At 33.9% G+C, this 21555-nt stretch overlaps 1 protein-coding gene across 5 annotated transcripts in view; it reads left to right on the forward strand.

The window, feature by feature from the left end:
• Window positions 1–21555, forward strand: part of LOC123704101 (zinc transporter foi) — a 47844-nt gene that overhangs the window by 19033 nt on the left and 7256 nt on the right. The window lies entirely within an intron of this gene.

Consider the following 21555-nt stretch of genomic DNA (forward strand, 5'->3'; position numbering starts at 1 on the left):
CTCGGTAGGTACGTACTTATTTCCTATTGGTGTAATTAATTTAAAATCGTATATTGCAACAATGTTGATTAAAACCCGTCTTGCTGATAAAGAAATGAATAATAATGTGTGTTATGCATATTAGGTACCTATATGTTTATTATTTTTATCAAAAGAAAAAAGGTTAATTGTTTACAGTACACGATTGCCTTATTTTGAGTAATTTATTTGACTTATAAAATGAGATATTATAATACTTCTGTAAATCCCTGACCTTTCTTATACTATACTAGATTTCCGCCCGCGACTTCTCTCGCGTTATCAAAGAAAAACCCGTATACTTCACGTTCCTGTGGGATTTCTGGGATAAAAAGTAGCCCAAGCTTTATTCTGGGTCTTCAGCTACATACCACATTGTAATCGGTTCAGGTAGTATTTGCGGGAAAGAGCATTTATCATATTAGTTCCCCTATCTATTAAAAGAACCGCATCACAAATCACAATCCGTTGGGTAGTTTTGAAGTGAAGATCTATAGGGATGGACAGACAGCGACTTTTTTTTATACTATGTAGTGACTATAAATTTTATAAGGCTTTCGTATGATTGAAGATTTTATCTATAACTAGGTTTATGCCGTGGCTTTACTCGTATGCACTTGACGTTATCGCATCTAAAGCCTCTTCATATATTGGTAACACAAACAATGATAACGTATCTTCATATATTTTCCAAGGCCTGATCTATCTGTGTAATGAAATTCATCGTAATTGATTTAGCGGTTTTGACGTGATAGATTTTTTGTATGGATGTGCAGATTTTTCATAATAATTATGATGATGAATAATTAACCATTAATAATTAATGTTGTTTTATAACAATAATCTTCTACATAGTATAAAAAATGAATCGCAAATTGTTGGTGAGCGCATAACTCGAGAACGGCTGAACCGATTTCGTTAATTATTTTTTTATAATATTCCTTGAACTACGAGGATGGTTCTTATGTAGGGAAAACGTAAATATGTACCAAGGGCGAAGCCGGGGCGGATCGCTAATATAAATGAGTTGTTTTGATGGTAATTTCTTCTATTTTATCGTTTACGTATATTCCCGGATATTATTTACAGTGCTCCGCGGGTTTACCCGCAGTGGTCAGCTCCTGTTGGTCTTAGCGAGATGAAATATAGCTATAGCCTTCATCGATAAATGGGGCTATCTAACACCGAAAGAATTTTTCAAATCAGACCAGTAGTTCCCGAGATTTATATCGCGTTCTAACAAACAAACTCTTCAGCTTTATAATATTTAAAGTGTAGATAAGCGACCTTAGCGCTATATGCGATCTCTGCCAGGCAACCTTTACTAATATACATACAAATTAATTTTATTTGAATACGTTTTGCTTAGTAAAATAGGTAACAATGACTATTTTTATTTATGAAACAATACATAAATTTTTATAAAATCACATGTTATCGAATTTGTCAACTTTGTATATTTAAAGAACAAAGGTGGAACGTTTATGGTTATTTCGTATACTTTTATAGATTTTACGCTTCAGTATATAAATGTAGGTGTATATAGCAGATTTAGTTTTCATAGTTTGAGTGTAAGTAACCAAGTGGGCTGATTGGTAGATCTTAGTGCTTTGATTTTTTTCAAAAGTTAGTGTTCCTGGGTTAGATTTACGAAGGTAAGGTGGTGGATAGTGTGCCAAAGTAACTAAGCTATAGTTTATACTTTTTATTTATTTATTTAATTATTTATTGCACACACAGAATAAATCGAGACACAGGAAGAACATTTATCGCTAGATAGCAATCTCTTCTAGGCTACCATAGTCAATAATATGTATTGCGTAAGGAGAGATATTTTTTTACTTTTTGACGTAAATCTGAAGTACATCATGCATCCGTACGAATAATTATTACCTACGTGTATAATATTTGTTTGTCTTTCCTTCACATTCAAGGGAGCGATCTTTTTATATGATTTTTGGGCCTGGAGATAGTTCGGAGACTGTAGAATGCAGATATAGGCTTTTACGCATTTATACATCATTTTAACTGGCAGATTAGCTAAATAGAACATATCCGGAAGCTGTGAAACAAGCATTGAATTATTTACAATACATACCTGTAATGTAAGCCTGTAATAGTATGAATGTTAAGTAATTTATTATTAGATTTATAGGTAGTCAATAACTGAATTCGGAAAGAGTCGAAATTGGTCAAATTCGTCAAGTTATACTTACATTCAATTAGTATATTCTCCACTTATGTTCAAGTGTAATTATAGCCATAAATAACATGATGTTATAAGATTTTTAACCAAGTTGAAAAAAGTAGGAGGAGTATTATTAGGTTTTTCACCAAAAGGCACCTCAGAAGTTTTTCTGAAGAAGGGTCTATCCTGTTGAACTCGAATTTTTGTATAGTTCTAAGAAGTTTAAGACGGTTTAATTTTATTGTCAAAAAATATTTATCGTATCGCAGAATATATGCTTAGGTACCTATGTGCTCAGAAATAATTTTGCCTACTACTGGTGAAAGAATAATCGAAAGCGGTGCAGTAGTTCCATAACTTCTTCGCTACAAACAAAATTAGCAGCTAACAAGCATGTTTTATTGTATAATATCAAACAGGGAAAACGATCAAAGAAAAAAGACAGACATACAGAGTACAGACTAATAAAAATAATAATAATAAAAAAACTAAATCATCAGTCTTCAAGACGGACAAAAAAGTTCGTCTGTCCTTCCGCAGTTCAATGAACCCGGCCATGGTCATTGCTGTGTTATGTAATGTGTAATTAAATAATTTGCACCTTATTGCCAGGTGGTAGAGTACAATTTGTAAGTAGAGATGGGACTTGGGTAATTAATTATTTATGTTTATTTTAATTTAATTTAGGGGTAAGGGGCAGATTCATTTTGCAAACTGTTTGATCGATTTTCTCAGCCAAGTTGGTGAATCAGCCTTGTGGGCTAGATCTTGACTGTTTTTATTTTATTTATTAACTAGCTTACCGCCCGGCCCGCGGCTTCGCTCGCTTTGTCTAAAACCTAATAAATTATATCATTACTAAAACAGATGTATGCATAATGCATCTGCCCCTTACCCCACTACGGGGACACGGGACTTCACACACTAAAACCTTCCTCTTGAATCACTCTATCTATTAAAAAAACCGTATCAAAATCCGTTGCGTAGTTTTAAAGGTTTAAGCATACAAAGGGACATAGGGACAGAGAAAGCGACTTTGTTTTATACTAGATATGTACTATGTAGTGACTAGCTTTACTCGGATTTACCGGTACTTATTGGTTTTAGGGTGATGATATACCTATAGCCGTCCTCAATAAATGGGCTATCAATCATGAATAATTTTTCAAATCGGACCAGTAGTTCCATAGATTAGCGCGTTCAAACAAAGAAACAAACTCTTAAGCTTTATAATATTATTATAGTAAAGGTATATTTCACCAGTCTGTTACCTACATACCTATGTAGGCCTAGTACCTATGTAGTATACATGGGCGTAGCCACGGTGGGGCAGGGTGGGGCGCTTGCCCCACTCTAGCTTTGACCTGGAAGGTAGGTAGATACCTAACCAAATCTAAAAATTGAAGTACCTACTAACTACTAAGCTTAATATCCGTAAGAAAATTCACACTCGATTCTCGAAAGTCGACAGGCGACACAGAAAATGCGACCTTTATAATTAGTATTATTTACCTCTAAATTGACTGACTAACAACTAACAAGTGTCATACGCCCAGCGACCAAACGGCTGAAGATTTTTGGATCTATTTCGTGGTGTGGTAGGTGAACAATAAGATGTTTTGAGTAAGAATAATTCGAATAACGAATTACACATGAAAAAAGAAAATAGCTGAGGCTTCTATGTTACATGAACTGTAAGAAAAATGAGTATAGTACCACAATTAGTTACCCCACTAACTTATCCAATTTCACTTTTGTTGTGTTACACGTTCTACAACTCACTGATACTTTTTACTTTACACTTTTTTTTTCTAGTGCCTACACTAGAAAAAATGCATTCGCGAATGCCTTCGCGAATGCCATCGCGAATGCCTTCGCAAATGCCTTCGCGAGTGCCTTCGCGAATGCCTTCGCGAAGGATGCCTTCGCCAATGCCTTCGCGAATGCCTTCGCGAATGCCTTCGCAAATGCCTTCGCAAATGCCTTCGCGAGTGCCTTCGCGAATGCCTTCGCAAATGTCTTCGCAAATGCCTTCGCAAATGCCTTCGCAAATGCCTTAGCAAATGCCTTGGCAAATGCCTTCGCAAATGCCTTCGCAAATGCCTTCGCAAATGCCTTCGCGAGTGCCTTCGCGAATGCCTTCGCAAATGCCTTCGCGAATGCCTTCGCGAATGCCATCGCGAATGCCTTCGCAAATGCCTTCGCGAATGCCTTCGCGAATGCCTTCGCAAATGCCTTCGCAAATGCCGGCGGTACGGCCGCCGGCATTTGAAGACCTGGATATAACTTTGGGTACATACTTGGTACATACAGTTGCTAGTTACATATTATTTTTTATTGTTGCCCCACCTTGAGCCCATGGCTAGCTACGCCCATGGTAGTATACCTATGTATACCAAGAAATAAAATACAAGAGGCGGCGCGGTCTTATCATTTGTAAATGATATCTGCCAGGCAACATATTGAATGCATATTTATTGTTATTCTTCTTCGGGAAATGAACACGGGACTTCTCTTTTCTATTTGATAATCACTGTACAAAAGAGGCTAATAAATAATAAAAAAATTGCATTTCCTTTTATTCGCACTCGAGCTCAGTGTTATCGATGTTTATCTATTTGTGCGTTTATCTGGAACCGGTTTGACGTAGTGCATGCGATTTTTCGGATGTTGAAGATTTGTGTAGGTAGCTTATAATAAATGTAGAATTTCTGATTTGATTGTGGTAGTTATTACTTAATATGTTTTAATATGTATTATATTTTCATATATTAGTAATAGTAGTGACAGTAGTAGTAGTAGTAGTAGTAGTAGTAGTAGTAGTAGTAGTAGTAGTTATAGTATGATTTATGAACAAAGGTTTAAATTTTATCCAATTTTGTAATAAGCTAATCGGCCTTTAATAATTTTTTTTTTTCTGTGAAGGTGGTTTTCTGTTAGGAATGTAGAGTGGGTTTGAATGTTGGTGCATGTATTTTAAGGGTATTTAAATGTGTGTACAATTGTCGTTTTCAAATATAGATTTTTTGACCCAAGAGCGCAGTAGTTAGTGATTCTAACTATAACAGTAGGAGAGGTGGTGGGTTCGATCTTCGTTATTGATAGAACATTAATAATTTTATGATTTTAATGATAAATGTAAATTTTTCTTTAAGTAGAATACAAATTTACATTAAAAATATCATCAATAAATAGCTTTTAAAATGTTAAAAATAATAGATTTATTAATTATTGTATGATTTGTAAAATTTTAAAAGCAAATAATCCTATAATTTCTTTTTCACGTAGTTTAATACTACCTTCTTAATAACAATGCATTCAATCCTCAATAAGCATTGCCATGTGAAATACAATACACCATTGTACAAGAGCTAACGAGAGACATACATACATACAAGAATCGACATGCACAGCAAAAAACCTTCCATTCCTTCCGAGAAACACGCACACATGCGCATAACGAGCCGCGTTATAACGAAAATAGCGATGACGTTACGCCGTTACTTTACATCCGTTAAACGATTTTCGACTCTATATCGTAGTGAATAGAGGTGGTTTTTGTTTGCTGGTCTATTATTTTTCAGAGGCGAACAAACCCGCGGGCATAGACCTGTTTCAGATTCGTTTTTTTGTAAGTATGTTTAAATTACGTTGGTCGTGTTTCGTTAGTGCATTCGTCGTTACGGCGTTATAGCGGCGGGCTGCGCGTGCGCTTCTTTTTAGTAATGTGAGTTTTTTTTTTGTTTTTATATGGGATTTTTGTTTGTCTGTTTGTCGGGTTCTTGGTAATTGGTTTGGGTACGAGATTGGCTAGTTTTTTTGCAACTGTTTTAGTTTATTTTATGGTGGTTTCAAGTTGGGTACAAAGTTCAATTCCCGGTAGACGCTACGTTTGTTAAATGATTGATTGAATATTACTTTGATCAACATCATGCGGTTTTGTAATAGAGTGATGCAAGAGGTTTTAGTATATAATTTATTAGGTTTTAGCGGGCGAAGCCGCGGTTGGAAAGCTAGTTTAAATATAACATACCGTTTGGGGCATGGGACAAATGTATTCAAATATTGTAATTACTAGCTACAGCCCCTTGGTTTGCTCGCGTATTCTTGTAAAAAGACAAAAACGCATAAATTATTTCAGGTTATAAATTATAAATTATTATCTATCGGTATAGCAAAACTCGGCCAAATCGGTTCAGTAGTTTTTGACTGCCACATCCGCAAGTGTACATATAAATTTCCCATCTATAATTAGACTGCGTTAATTATAAATGAGTTTAATGATCGTGACGTCACATATTCGTAACACGGCACGTGTTCATCCGTTCCGGCGTGACGGACGGACATACAGACGAACACGTGGTGTTTATTGTAAGTATATAGGTTATTTAGATGCGTGCGTATTCAACTATTTACGTCATTGTGTGTTTTTTTAATTATTTCGCTTACGTATTGAAGTGGTAACTATTTCTTTTCGTATTATAATTATAATGTAAAATATAATTGAGTTAGTAGGTACGTGTTGAAAATTCTAATAATAGTAGGTATATAGGAAAAATTTCGCATGTTTGTTTGTTACTCAGTAACATCGGAACGCCTGAACGGATATGGATGGAATTTTTGGTGTAAAGATAGATTTGTCTGGAAAAGTTTCTCCCTAATTTTTTTCTCTCTAGACTAATTATATTTTGATTTCATATACAATTCGCTTAAGTACTGGAAATTCCAATAATAGGGAAAACCATTTTTTTTTTCAATTCTTACTAGCAAAAAAAATAATGTTATAAAAATAATATTTGTTCATCGTCATTTTTTATAAATAGAATAGAATACGCTGAAAATATAGATAATAAATAAGGCACTTCACTTCCTTATTCGACAGCTGATAAGCGGCCGTTATCAGTCCGTTTTACGGCGTTACAGTATTTACTGTACAATGGCTTTTATTATATAATAGTATGTACAAATATATAATCTATGCTAATATTATAAAGCTGGAGAGTTTGTTTGTTTGTTTGAACGCGCTAATCTCCGGAACTACAACCGATTTGAAAAATTCTTTCGGTGTTGGATAGCCCATTTATCGAGGAAGGTTATAGGCTATATTATATTATCATCACGCTAAGACCAACAGGAACGGAGCCACGCGGGTGAAGCTATTAGCGTTACAGGTGAAGCTATTAGCGTGTTATTAAATAATAAAGATCGCAGTGTACTTTTCCAAACGTCCGTCAAGTACTCCAGTCAGTCAAGACAATCAATTCACAATAATTCCAAAAGTTTTCAAACTTCGGTTAAGTGAATGGTGCATTGGGACGACAATAAATCTCATTTTGCAACCTTGTCCGCAGTTCTGAACTCCGGAACATTGTTAAAATTGCAATTAAATTTTATTTTGCTGTATGGTCGTGAAAAAAATTCCAAAAGTTCTCCAACCTTGGGGATGTTTTCGATATAATATTTCATATCACGTATTAAATTTTCAACCAATCTCAGCATCCCTTTCGCAATGTTAGTAGGGATGATAACCCGACGTATCGATGTGTTTGACTGCTGTAAGCAATTATTTTATAATCGTAATATTACGTAAATCAATCGCAAGAAAATTTATTGAAATATATAGTAATATAATCAAGTATTACCATCTAGGTGTACATGTTTATACGAGGTTCTGATACGGCAAAACGATAAGCGGCCGTTATCTATAACGCCGTTACGTTAGTCTGTATGTGTGTGTGTGTGTGTGTACTTGTGTACGTGTACGTGTGTGTTCTTACGTACTTGTGGATATAGAATTGTATATGTATGTGTGTAGGCCGCGCCGTTACGTTAGCCTGTTTGTCTGTGTGTGTACTTGTGTACGTGTACGTGTGTGTTCTTACGTACTTGTGGATATAGAATTGTACGTGTGTAGTTACTGTGTTTGTGTGTGTGTGTTGCACAACGGTTTGATTGTTTCGTTTATCAGTAGGTACTATGTAGGTTTCAATAATCTTTGTGAAATATTATCGTTTGTATGTATGACATTGAGCCTTGTTAATTAATATAGTTGTAGATAAATCTATATTCTTACTAGCTTACCGCCCGCGGCTTCGCCCGCTTTCTCTAAAACGATTTGATATTTAAACTATTCCATCTCTCAAGTTGGATCGAATTGCACATGGTGTGCGAATTTTATTATAATCGGATAAGTGGTTAAGGAGTCCATTTAGGACAAACATTGTGACACGAGATTTATACCTATATATTAAAGATATTAAGATATAAAGTAGTACCAGTAGTAGTAGTTATTTATTAAGTAAGTTCGCTAGGTCAGTCGTGAGTCATGAATTATTTAGTTTTCGATCGATTGAATAGGTTTATTTATATCTAGCAATGCCCGCAGACGAAACCGCGTGCAAAATCAAGTATTTCTATAGCTCATGTGATATTCTGGTGTATAACCTTTATTCCTGTTACGTTTCATCCAAATCCGTCCAGTAGTTTACGTTAAAGAGTAACAAACAAACATATATAAACTTTCCTTTCTAAAGAATACATACATATGTACTAACATTAAAAACTACGGATTTTTATTAATCAATTTTCTAATTTTGTGATAAAAATCCTATCAAAACTATTTCTGGACCGACGCGACGCGACGGACGTCAAGTTTTTGTTTAAAAGCTTGACCATCCTGACATACAGCCGTTTTGGAGATTAGCCAGACAGACGAACAGAATAATTATAACTGTCGTTTCATTAGAAGTATGTAACTTTCATAATATTATGCCTAAAATATGTTGTGTATATAGTTTTATAATAGGAATTTAGAAATGTTTTTCCATGTAAAGTTCCCGTATCACAATTTAAATCGATCTGATTATGATTCTGATCTTTTGACTTTTGAGTTTAATTTGTAAATAGTTTAGATAATTGTTAAAATTTATTATTTTTCAAATGGTAAACGTTTGTCAGTCGCCTACCTGCAGCAGGGGCAATATTGGAACAATCTCGGTTGCACGGCGGTTGAGGCAATTTCAGTTGTTTTCTAAATTGCCCCTGCTTGCCTATACACATCACAATTAAGGAGCCAATTAAGGGTGCAATTCCAATATTGCCCCTGCTGCAGGTACGTGAGTAGTCGGCTTTAGTCACTACATAGTATAAAACAAAGTCGCTTTCTCTGTCCCTATTTCCCTATGTCCCTTTGTACGCTTAAATCTTTAAAACTACGTCACGGATTTTGATGCGGTTTTTTTAATAGATAGAGTGATTCAAGAGGAAGGTTTTAGTATATAATTTATTAGGTTTTAGATAAAGCGGGCGAAGCCGCGGGCGGTAAGCTAGTTTATTTATAAACTAAACATCTCCGCTATGATATTACAAGGTGTCACTTTTAAGTTATTTGTACACGTGTAAGGTTTCGCGTAACATTACATCGATTGTTGCCAAGTAACATGGGCAGGAGAAGGTATTTAACCGACTTTGCAAATGGTGGTGTGCGTTTCGAAGTGTTTTTCTATTTTATAGTATTTTTCCATCTTCGGGTTCCCTGGTTGTTCACGCATTTGACAATTATAATGTAGTATGTAATGTAGGAAAAATATTTTTTTATCCATCGTACCTATTGGAGTAAAAGTAACATTCGTAAATAGAAAATACAAACTGAAATAAAAATTGTACCAATAATAAATTTGCATATATTTGCTGGTGTTTCGTACTTTCTAACAAGTGATAACTGCGTTAAAAACAACCGACTTCAAACTTGCACTTGCAAAATTTACAAATACCTACAGACAAAAATGCTCATAAAATAAAAACTACTGGGCCTATCCGAATAAAATTTTTATGGGACCAATTCGACACCATCCCGCATCGAACAAAAAAAGAATCACGTAAATCGGTTCAGAAACCTCGGAGTAATCGGTGTACATACATAAAAAAAAAAAAAAAAATATACCGGCCGAATTGATAACCTCCTCCTTTTTTTTGAAGTCGGTTAAAAAATTAATTCCAATTTGTCTTGGCTTCATTACAGATACAGATGTCGAATCGTTTCTCTTTTTTTTAAATAATTTAATTTAATTTAATTAAAAAAATCAATAAACATAATTATTATAATTAATATGAGGATATCTTGCTCCTGCACTAGGATAACCTGTGACGTGGGAACAAGTTTCTTCCAGTTGGCTCTTTTAAATAAAAATAATCAATATATTATTTAGTTGAAAAATACGCTTAAACTTATGAAATCTTCGTATTGTCACCGATCCTTAATAAGTGAATAGAGTTTGAATTAAATCTGTCCGTTAGACCCGTTGTGGTTTTTGTAACACTTATGTTCACTTGGGTCATGCCCTTTCTTTTCGGCCCGCGCACAAATTACACAATATTTATTCTTTACGGCCATATAGAGAACTTCTCGAAATCTTTTGCCAATAATTGCTGCTGCCCCTGAATTGGCTCGGAAATTATTTCCATAGGATCTTGAGCACCAAGCTCCATCAACATATACATCGATGAGAGCATATCCATCTTTTACCCGACCTTCAGCTAAAGCTGCTTGTTTTTCCCGATTTGCGGCTGCTTCCATTGACTCAGTGGCAGTTTTTTCCCAGTTATCGTAAACACTGTTTTGTAGATGTGTATATGAACTTGAAGCAAATACTGGCACATCCATGGCGGAAAACAATTCTTCAAATTGAGAAAAGCCGATCCCGGCAGCTACTATGCCAGATGTAGCAGCAATATTTACATTAACATTATTCTCATTTTTAGGGTTCTCACTCTCAGAATCAATCTCAATTATTTTTAGGCACATATTACATTTAAATTTAAATTTTGAAATTAATCCGTTACGTTGTTCGCTAATCAGCTGAAGACACCCCGTTTTGCAGTCAAATAAATCGCTATGGTGGGATTTGTCTTGTAATTGGCGCATTAGATAATTTATGTCTACAATGCGTCGCCCTTTGACCGCCTGGTGTTCTTCTTTGTCTAATTCCACAATCAAAGAAGTGTTCTGCAACTCCTCCATTTCGCTAAAATAAAATAAAGTGTTGCTTAATAAATTGGCGTGTGAAAGAGTAAAGTAATTAGAATAATGGGATGGTGTGATTATGTTACTTATAATAAGGTATAGAGTATACTCACTCAATCATATTATTTTGAGGTAACTCATCATCATATTCTGAGACTGGTTCTTTATCAATGGTTTTAAAAGCCACGCTGAAAGAGTAAACGTTAGTGATATTTTTATTTTCATGTTTAGTAGGTGTAATAAAATATTTATCTATAGATCTATGTTCCACTTACTTATCTATTGCTGGAGTATTTAAATTAACAGACTGCAATTCTCCTAAAATAGTGTTCACATCTGACACTTGCGGTCGTTTTTTTGGCCTAAAATAAAATATAATAAAATAAAATAGAGGACGCAATTTTATTTTTTTGATATGTAGGGTGTAAAGCTAAAACCAAGTTTGTGCGGCCGCCATCTTGAAAATAGCGGTTGAAATGGTTTTTGCTATATTATATCTCTTAAGCTATTTATCTGATAAAAAAAATTGTTAACATTATTTGTTGAAAATTAAATTCTCTACAATTTTGGTCCAGTAACTTTTTTTCGTAGAACTACAATATAACTACAATACTACAACAATCTACAAAAATGGTCTGATATTATTTCTTCGTAAAATTATAAAAAAAAAGTTTTATTGAAAAATATAAATATCGCTAATTTCTGAACATTTTCACTCATAACATTTTTATTTATAGTTCTATGACAAAAAGTTACTGGACCAAAATTGTAGAAAATTTAATTTGCAACAAATAATGTTGACAATTTTTTTTATCAGATTAATAGTTTAAGAGATATATCATAAAAACCATATTATGCGCTATTTTTAAGATGGCGGCCGTGGGACAAGGGTGGCGACCCCACAAACTTGGTGATAGCTTCACACTAACCCCCCCTACACATCAAAAAAATAAAATGCGTCCTCCTAAAAAACGCAACCCCAAATGTAACTTTTCAATGAACTATAATAACAATGATTATGAACTAACTATTATCATCTATTATACAGTTTTAAAAGTTCCTTATTCGCGCTTCCTTTATTCGCGTTTTCACTATTCGGGAATTAAAAAAATGCGACCCAATTTCTATATTCGCGACTAAAAATTTTTTTATTCGCGGATTTAATAAGTACATACATAATAATAAAATTATTCCAATAGGTATCTAACCCAATATCCTTGTCAAATGGACTAATAAGAAAGTAAAATAGATCTTATTACAAGTTTGCCTAAAGTACATAATATTATGTTGTTAAATGATATCGCCGAGGCCTTTGACCCAAGCCGCCTTTGTCGCAAGCCGCCTTTGCCGCGATTGATGTTTTTGAGAATGTAAATAAACAGAATGGAAGCAACCTTATAACTCAATAAATAAAGTATATTTTTAAATGTAGTTCCGTTTATAGTAAAAGCCGCTTTGCGTGTTTTATTGTTTCGTCTTTCACATTCGTTACAAAAATTGTGATCGAGTAACGTCTACTGCACTCTTCCTAGTTTATAATGTCAACTAAAAAAAATGAGACACGAAAAAAATCTCAATCGTCACCTAGGAACGTATATAACGTAGAACCTATAATCCCATATAATAATTACCATTCCGTATTCACGGTTTCTGTATTCGAGGCATATATTTTATGGAACATATACCCCGCCAATAAGGAACTTTTACTGTAGTGATTAATAATTATTATTAGTCAATAATCATTATTATTTGACTATTATCAATTATTTTTTAACTAATAATCATTATTGTTTTTTTTCCTTAAAATAAACAACTGTAATTAATAATTATACCCCAAAATTATGCAAATAATACACCAATTACGTAATAATAATCCATACTAATATTATAAATGCGAACGTAACTCTGTCTGTCTGTCTGTTACTCAATCACGCCTAAACTACTGAACCAATTTGCATGAAATTTGGTATAGGGATATTTTGATACCCGAGAAAGGGCATAGGCTACCTTTTATTGCGAAATATGTACCACGGGCGAAGCCGGGGCGGACCACTAGTATTATATATATAAAACAAATTATTATAAACTAAACTCTTATTTCACAGTAACGCAGCTTTTATCGTTTTGAAAAAGCATACGAGGTGAAACTTTATGACCAACTGATATTTTTATTCTGTGTCATCAAGTAACTACGTTTTTATCATATTACTCAATTTACATACCGTTTCTTATAGTTCTCTTTTCCTGTTCTTTTTTTTGATACTTACACTGCTTTCTTCCGAATTTTGTTTCTTTTGTTACCCATTTTCAATGATTTATCGTTACTCAAAACGTAAAATCGAGCGGAGATAATTTTACACAGGTCCTACGTTAGCAAGCGCCTGATCAGGACTGGCGGGGTAGCGGGCAGCGCGGTTTGTAAAGAAAACGCTGGGCAACGTTAAGTTCTGAGATATAATATGTATTTAATAATTACAGGGCTTCAGTAGAAAACCAAAATTTAGCACGTTTTCTGCAGTACATCAAAATACATATCCTTATATAAAAATTATTTCCAAAATCAGAAATTTCATTAATAAATAATTCGTTTTCGATCTTTATTTTAGCCTATTTTTATGATTTTATATGATCGACCAAAATACACGTGGTTGTGTAACAAATTAGCACATTTTTTAGGAAATATCTTGAAGTGTATTGATTATTTTTTCTAGAAGCGTCATATAATTGCAAATACATGAAAAATTGGATCTTGCAAACCAATTTTACTCCGCTTCGCTGAAAGGACTCCCCTTAAAGTGAGTCAAAATCGAGTCGGAGTCGGTTACATACAAACATACGGTGTCAGGTGAAGCTAATAAATGCGTGTATAAAATATTTTTAAAAGGTTTTGTATACGGGTAAAACCGTGGCACAAAACTATAGTAGCTATATATAACTATCGTGATATTACGCAATGTATAATACATATGTTGTAACCCTGCGAAGCCATAATAGGCATAGTATGGGAAGGAAAACGGAGTTTTTGTCATATTATTATACATTGCTTGTTCGGTAGTGGCCTTATCCTTGTTGGAGGTGTGGTGTGAAGGTTGTGTGTCAATGTACTGTGATATCTATACTAATATTATAAAGCTGAAGAGTTTGTTTGTTTGAACGCGTTAATCTCAGGAACTACTGGTCCGATTTGAATTATTTCGGTGTTAGATAGCTCATTTATCAGGGCTATATTTCATCTCGCTAAGATCAACAGGAGCGGAGCACTGCGGGTAAAACCGCGGAGCACAGCTAGTGTTTTAATATTGTCGCTATTTGTGAATAAGGTTTGGTGTTACGTAATTTTATGTTTGCTGTTTTGTAATTTTAATATTTTTAATACTTTATGCATAAAATCCATTCAAAAGTAAACAAGTTTAAAGTGAAAGTGCAATTTGCATTTTTACTCAAAATAAGTATCTACATATTATTATAAGATCGGCAGTTAAAATCGTACAGCCAGATTAGGAACAAATACAGACTTACATAACTTTTGACAGAGACATACTTTTATTTGATACCAAAACACTAACCCACATGGGGTTATATTACATTCATATTCATTTTAACAAAAATGCTGTTATTTTGTAACCATATAACGTATTAAATTTATTTATAACATCAAGTCTATTTAATAGTTATTACATAAATTGAGTCAAGCCACCCGAAGTACAACCTACTTTCATGCAAGTTTGTCAAGCCAAGAGGCTGTGGCCGCACAAACTGACAGCTTGCTTAGTGCCATAGGCTGCATTTACACATTCATGTTCGCTTTTTGCCTCGTCAATTGAGCAACATTCGTGTACGAGTTTCCTCGCGAATATTCACACATTAGCCTCTCTTTGATTTCGTTTGTTGTTACTTATTTATAAATATAGTTGAGCCAAATGGCTTGTAAAATGCCTAGAGCCCTAATAGCTTGCATTCTGACTACTTTTTTCGGACGTAATTAAAGGGGAGATGAATGAACAGTGGTTCGCTACGACTAGCGAAGTTGAGTCGAGAAGTTCAAGCCAAGAATGTTCGAGCATGATGAGCAAGAACATGAATATGTACATGAACCATAAGGTTCTAAACAAGTCAGACAGGCGTCTGTGCGGACGTGGCCTAAGGTTTAACAATCGCCGCGGCCGCCGCGAAACACCGCAAATTATCTATCGATTTAATCCCCAGATAATACAATCTTGAGTAAACATTGCCGAAAAAATGTTACATATATATTTCGACAGCGTTTGTCGCGTTTACTTCCGCCGCTACGAAAAACAGGAAGATAGCCTACCTGCGCTGTTTTTGTCGCTTCTAGTACAGTGACCTGGTGGAACCCGTGTAGAAATAGATTATTGTTATGTAATGTACTTATTTTGAGTCGGGCGGCGTGATTGCAGGTTTTTTGATAAGTTTTTTTGTTACGTGTTGCTCCTATCTGGGTATATATTTTATAATCTACACTAATATTATAAAGCTGAAGAGTTTGTTTGTTTGAACGCGCTAATCTCAGGAACTACTGGTCCAATTTGAAAAATTGTTTCGGTGTTAGATAGCCTATTTATCGAGGAAGGCTATATGCTCTATATCATTACTCTAAGACCAACAGGAGCGGAGCCACGCGGGTGAAACCGCGAAGCGCAGCTAGTTCTTATATGTATGTACCCGCGGCACAGTCAGTGCGGGTGTCGAATCTTTGTTAGGTACCTACATCGCGATACGAATTCGATACAAATATATAGCCTCCTAACCCAATAGTTACAGTACTTCACACCTATTCAAAGCATGGTTAACCATAGCGAAGGTTACTTGCAAAACCTTAGAGACGTAAGAGATATCGCGGTAAAGGTCAGGGGTTCTATGCTAGCATGCAACGGGCATGTTCCTGTATGGTACAAGTTAAGTGGTTGAGTTTGGAAATTCCTGCCCCCATCGTGACGTCTATTTCCAGTGCAGCATAAAAGAGCAACTATGGAGTTCTTGCCGGTTCTTCTCCGTAGATACTGCTTTCCGAATCGGTGGTAAATGTTAAAAATATGTAATGACGATTCAAAAGTGCTTCTCGAAGAAGTCTAATTGAATAAATAAATGTTTGAGTTTGAGCGTGAATAAATGACAGCATCTAGAGCCATCGCTGGAATTAATACGGCTATAATGGGCTAGTAAGAAAGTGCACGCACGTAGCGACGCAACTTCCTATAGAGTTGATGGGAGAGACAAAATAGTTGCCTAGACAAAAGTTGCTCTTGCGTGCTTGCTCTAAGACTCTGGGTTTTAATTGTGCAATGTTATTTTTAACTGATCGACTAAGGCTCCAGGGCTCTCGATTTTTAGCATACATTTATTATTATTAGTGGCTTCTCGTAGTAGCGTTTTAGACTAATCGATATCATCAAATCTTTGCTCTAGCAATCTAGATATTATTGTACTACAGAAACATATTTGACATAGATGTTTAATCTCGCCCAACACAAAATGATGCATTATTTCTTAAATATATTACATACCAAATGATAGCCACAAATGTATCAGTTTTGGAGAAATCCGTGAATGAACATACGCATTCACACATCAAAAATAAACATAAATTTATTTGCTTTTCGTTGTTTTCAAATAAACAAAAATGTGGCCAGTTCATAACCTCCTCTTTTCAAGTCGGTTGTAAAGTGTCAAATCACTTAACAACAATCACTAGAACCGTGACCACTTAGCGTCAGGTGACATCTAGTTACCCACCTTGCAAAAAAAGAGGAAAAACTAAAGCAAAAAATTGTTTGAAGTCGGACAAGCGAAACATCGATCGGTTTCGGTTGGTTTTTGTCGTGTTCCACTTAGGGCTAGAGATTGTGACCTAAGTTATAAATAATATTATATTATTTAGGGCCGATTTTTCAATGCTTGGATAAAACTTATTCGTCGATGTATAAAACTACCATTTTAAAAACGTATTCTAATTGCCCGTATTTGACAGTTTACGTGACATTTTAATATTATCGTGTTATACTTTATTGGACGGATAAGTTTGGATAAGCATTGAAAAATCGGCCCTAAGTAATATTAATATTCTAAGGTGTAACGAAATTTTATTAAATGTATCACACTGTGTTGGCAGTTTGCTTCGAATCTAAAAATAACATTGAACTATTAATAAATTAACCTCATTTCACTTACAGTATTATAAATAGCATGACTCTGATCATTCATACGTTAGTTAGCGGCTGAAATTTGTAAATATATATGTAATATAAAATATTTTATAATAGACCTCCGGATATAGCGACAACATTAAAGTGGTCCCTCCGCCGTCGTTATAACCGAAATCCACTGTATATAATATTTTGTAATATTAAAACATTTACACGTACTTATATCGTTTCTTTTTCGGTATTCGCGGATACAGACTTAGGAAGTATAAATTGGAATACATAATAACGTTAATTGTACAATGTGGGTACGTCAATTTTAATTGAATACGCTTGTCGCAAGCTTCTATGTTGTATTATGTTTGTTCGTAACAATAATTAACGTGTTACGGTAGGTACGAGGAAGCATTCATTCAGAATTGTGTGTGTATGGGATCATGGTTCTTATTGTTATTGAAATAGAGCAGGAAGTGGCGTAGTTGTTGAACGAACGTAAATTTTGATCAAAATAACCTGAACTATTTAGTTTTTGAGTGACTAGTATGTAGGAAATAACTTGGAACATAATTATTCTCTCTCAGCTTAAAATGATTATCTCGAAACAAATTGTTTAAGTATTTTCAATTATAATTTGAATATAATGTACTATTAGTTATTTTAATTATGTTCAAAATAACTGAATATTCATGTTACCCAAATTAAGATTGTATAGTATCCTCACCGTATGAATTCTAATAATGAAATTATGGAATGATTTAGTGCGTTATCAAATAATTGAAAATATGTATTTAAGTATGTAGTTCATAATGACATATTTGTTTTATTTAAGTACTTGTTAAAATAATGAAATGTTTCAAAACTTTAATTACCCCGTATTCATGATATCAAATATACATTATTTTTTATTTCTATAAAATTTATCGTAAGAATACTGAATACTAGTCGTCAGACCGTGTAATGAAAACAAAACTTCGATATTGTTATTGTGTATGTGTGAAAATTGTATTTGTGTATGCAAATTGTGGAATATATTTATTATTTAAAAATATTAAATAAAATACAATAGCTTAGACCTAAGTGGAACGAATCAAATTTCGTTTCGCGGCTGACAAACGGACTAGAGGTAATATTGGGAGGACAGTAAGTTGTTATTATTGGTTAAATTACATTTAACTAGCTTTCCACCCGCGGCTTCGCCCGCGCAGCCAAAGAAAAACCCGCATAGTTCCCGTTCCCGTGGGATTTCCGAGATAAAACCTATCCTATTTCCCGGGGTAAAAAGTAGCCTATGCCCTTTTTCGGGTATCAAAATATCTCTATACCTACCAAATTACATGCAAATTGGTTCAGTAGTTAAAGTGTGATTGAGTGACAGACAGACAGACAGATAGAGTTACTTTCGCATTTATAATATTAGTATGGATTGAAAAGGTAATAAGGGCCTCTTTAGTTTCTATATTGGCGGTTTCAAATGTGAGTTTATATATAAATTTAGAAAGAATAGAAAAAAATCGATGACGTGGCGGGATTCCAATCTCGCTTCCTTTCACGCCATTCCGGGGCGGATGCCTAACCAACTCGGCCACTCTTGACCCGCCAGAGCGATCGAATTTTTTATATTCATTCAGTTTTATGTGTCCAAGGGACACACCGTGATGGAATTTTTTCTATTCTTCTTCATTCTCTTCTAATTCATGTGAGTTTATATTGAAATCGTGTGAGTAGCTCACAGAAACAGACAAAAATTAACAAAACAAAAACAAACTTCAAAACTAATACAATACTTTGAAAGCTTATTTTGAGAGGTTATACGGGGGAAGGAAATATTTAAATGGCTATAAATACATATCGATATGCAATAGAGTTGTGTTAAAAATAATAAATAGTAAACTGCAAAACGGTTACGCACTTACTTGAAAATAAAGAAAACGTCAACGATAAGAAACCTGAAACAAAACGACTTCAAAAAAGTCTTCAATTAGAATTTATAGAATGTTTTCAGCTAATGTATTGACTTATCTAAATAAATACGTAGTTGCTTGAATTAAATGTTGTCGCGTCTGCTTTTATTCATTCTATTATTTTGCCCTCATTGCGCAGTAGAACTTAGTAATTTTTATTAGTCTGTGTTCCGTGTTCATTGAAAATCCGGGGTTCGAAACTAGAGTAGAAAATAGTTCAATTTATTTGTCAATGTTAAAGAAAAAATCGTCTGTAGGTAATGGCGTTAGTCATGTTTAGGAATTACAAATTTGCCAAAATTGTAGATTATGGCCTAAATTCTCTTAGGAATGGGTTCGACTGCTTACATTATATGTATACAAATAGGCAATTAATATACATAATCACTACAATCATAACGCATAAAACATCAAAAATATCAATGTCAAATCGTAAAAAAGGCTTCTTTATGACGAACTGTGGTCTTAGGCCCAGATTCACAGTCGTGACTTTACTTTAGAGCAAAAGAGTCTTCACAAAGTAAACTTTGTATGACCGAAGTTTACTTTCAACATATTTAATTTCAGAGAGAATTGCTAGACTTTCCTTAGAAAAGTACGGTCCCAAAGTAAAGTACAGGGTAAGACGTGTAACTGTTACTTTATACGCATAATTTATGTTTTTATTATTATTAAATTAAGTTATATTTCCATAAAAAACCATATTATATAATAATAACATTATTATTTTATATGAAAAATGAAATGTTTACAAAAAAAACCATTATGTAGGAAGATTATAGTAGAAATATAAAAAACCGGTAGACACCGCAAAATTCGTCAGAAAAATATTATAATAATGTTAAAAGACAAACGAAACAATGCAACGATCAACACATCAACAAAAAAATGTCACTCGACATGACGTTTCGATCTATAACCCAACCATATTAAAATGTGTTTCTGTTCTAGGAAATTGGTTTAAAATGAAGGCCTACATAATTTATACGCATAGTCATGTAAATTTTACTTTGAGACCAAAGTCATGATTATCGGCTCCTTAGCCTTTACTAAGTAAAGTATAGTTTCTGGAAAGTAAAGATGAGCTTGACACGACTAAGAAATATATTTTTGGTTGAAAGTAGATCTTTCCATCAAAGTAAAGTTAAAGTGCGATCTATGAATCTCGGCCTTAGACAAAAAGCTTATCTATACTAACCAAAATACATGTAGACGATCAAAGTGCAGATAAATAAAAATGTCTAGAAAACTAAAAAGCATTGAATACACCCATTGATATAATTAATCGTGATAATGCTGCGCCTGCGCATGTTTTTTTTTTGTCTACCATACAGAAGGCTATCTAATCTATTATATTAAATGTCTATGAACATTTTGCTGAAGCGGTGTCAGTCGATAGTGAACCACCGAGGGCATCACACGTGATCGGAAATTAATTATTTATTAATATATATACGACAATTTTATTATTTTTTGTGAGTGAGTTTTACGCAATGGATAAATTAAGGGAGATGAATATATTTAGCAGAATAGTGTATAATTTACTGAAACAAAAATTGAGTCAAAATTATAATACAAAATGAAATTATAATATTAAAATTGATAAATCTGTATCGTCTTTAAGTAGATTTAAAGGCCTAAATTACGGTCTTTTATACCTATATTGTCTTCTACTAACTAATTCCGGTATTATATAAATTTACTAGCTTACCGCCCGCGGCTTCGCCCGCTTTGTCTAAAACCTAATAAATTATATACTAAAACCTTCCTCTTGAATCACTCTATCTATTAAAAAAAAAACCGCATCAAAATCCTTTGCGTAGTTTTAAAGATTTAAGCATACAAAGGGACATAGGGAAATAGGGACAGAGAAAGCGACTTTGTTTTATACTATGTAGTGATTAAGGAATCAATCGTTAATGCTCTTACAAACCGTAGATTTTTTTGTGAATTTTGAAAAATTTAAAATTGAATAAATCCTTCTCTAGACTTTTATTTTCAAACGTCTACCCTTCTAAATTCATCTTTGATGAAAAGGAAAGGGATAGAATACACACAAAATATTTTTGTCCAGATTGTGGTTTCAAGCTATATAAATTTTGTCAAATTTAGGCATTTCGGGCTTCTTCAATTCTTTGGTACCTATATCCAAATAGAATTTTCAATAAGTTTTTTATTTACTGCTCTTTTTTAATATTCAATTTA

The sequence above is a fragment of the Colias croceus genome, chromosome 28 (assembly GCF_905220415.1).
Source record: "Colias croceus chromosome 28, ilColCroc2.1".
Lineage (NCBI taxonomy): Eukaryota > Metazoa > Arthropoda > Insecta > Lepidoptera > Pieridae > Colias > Colias croceus.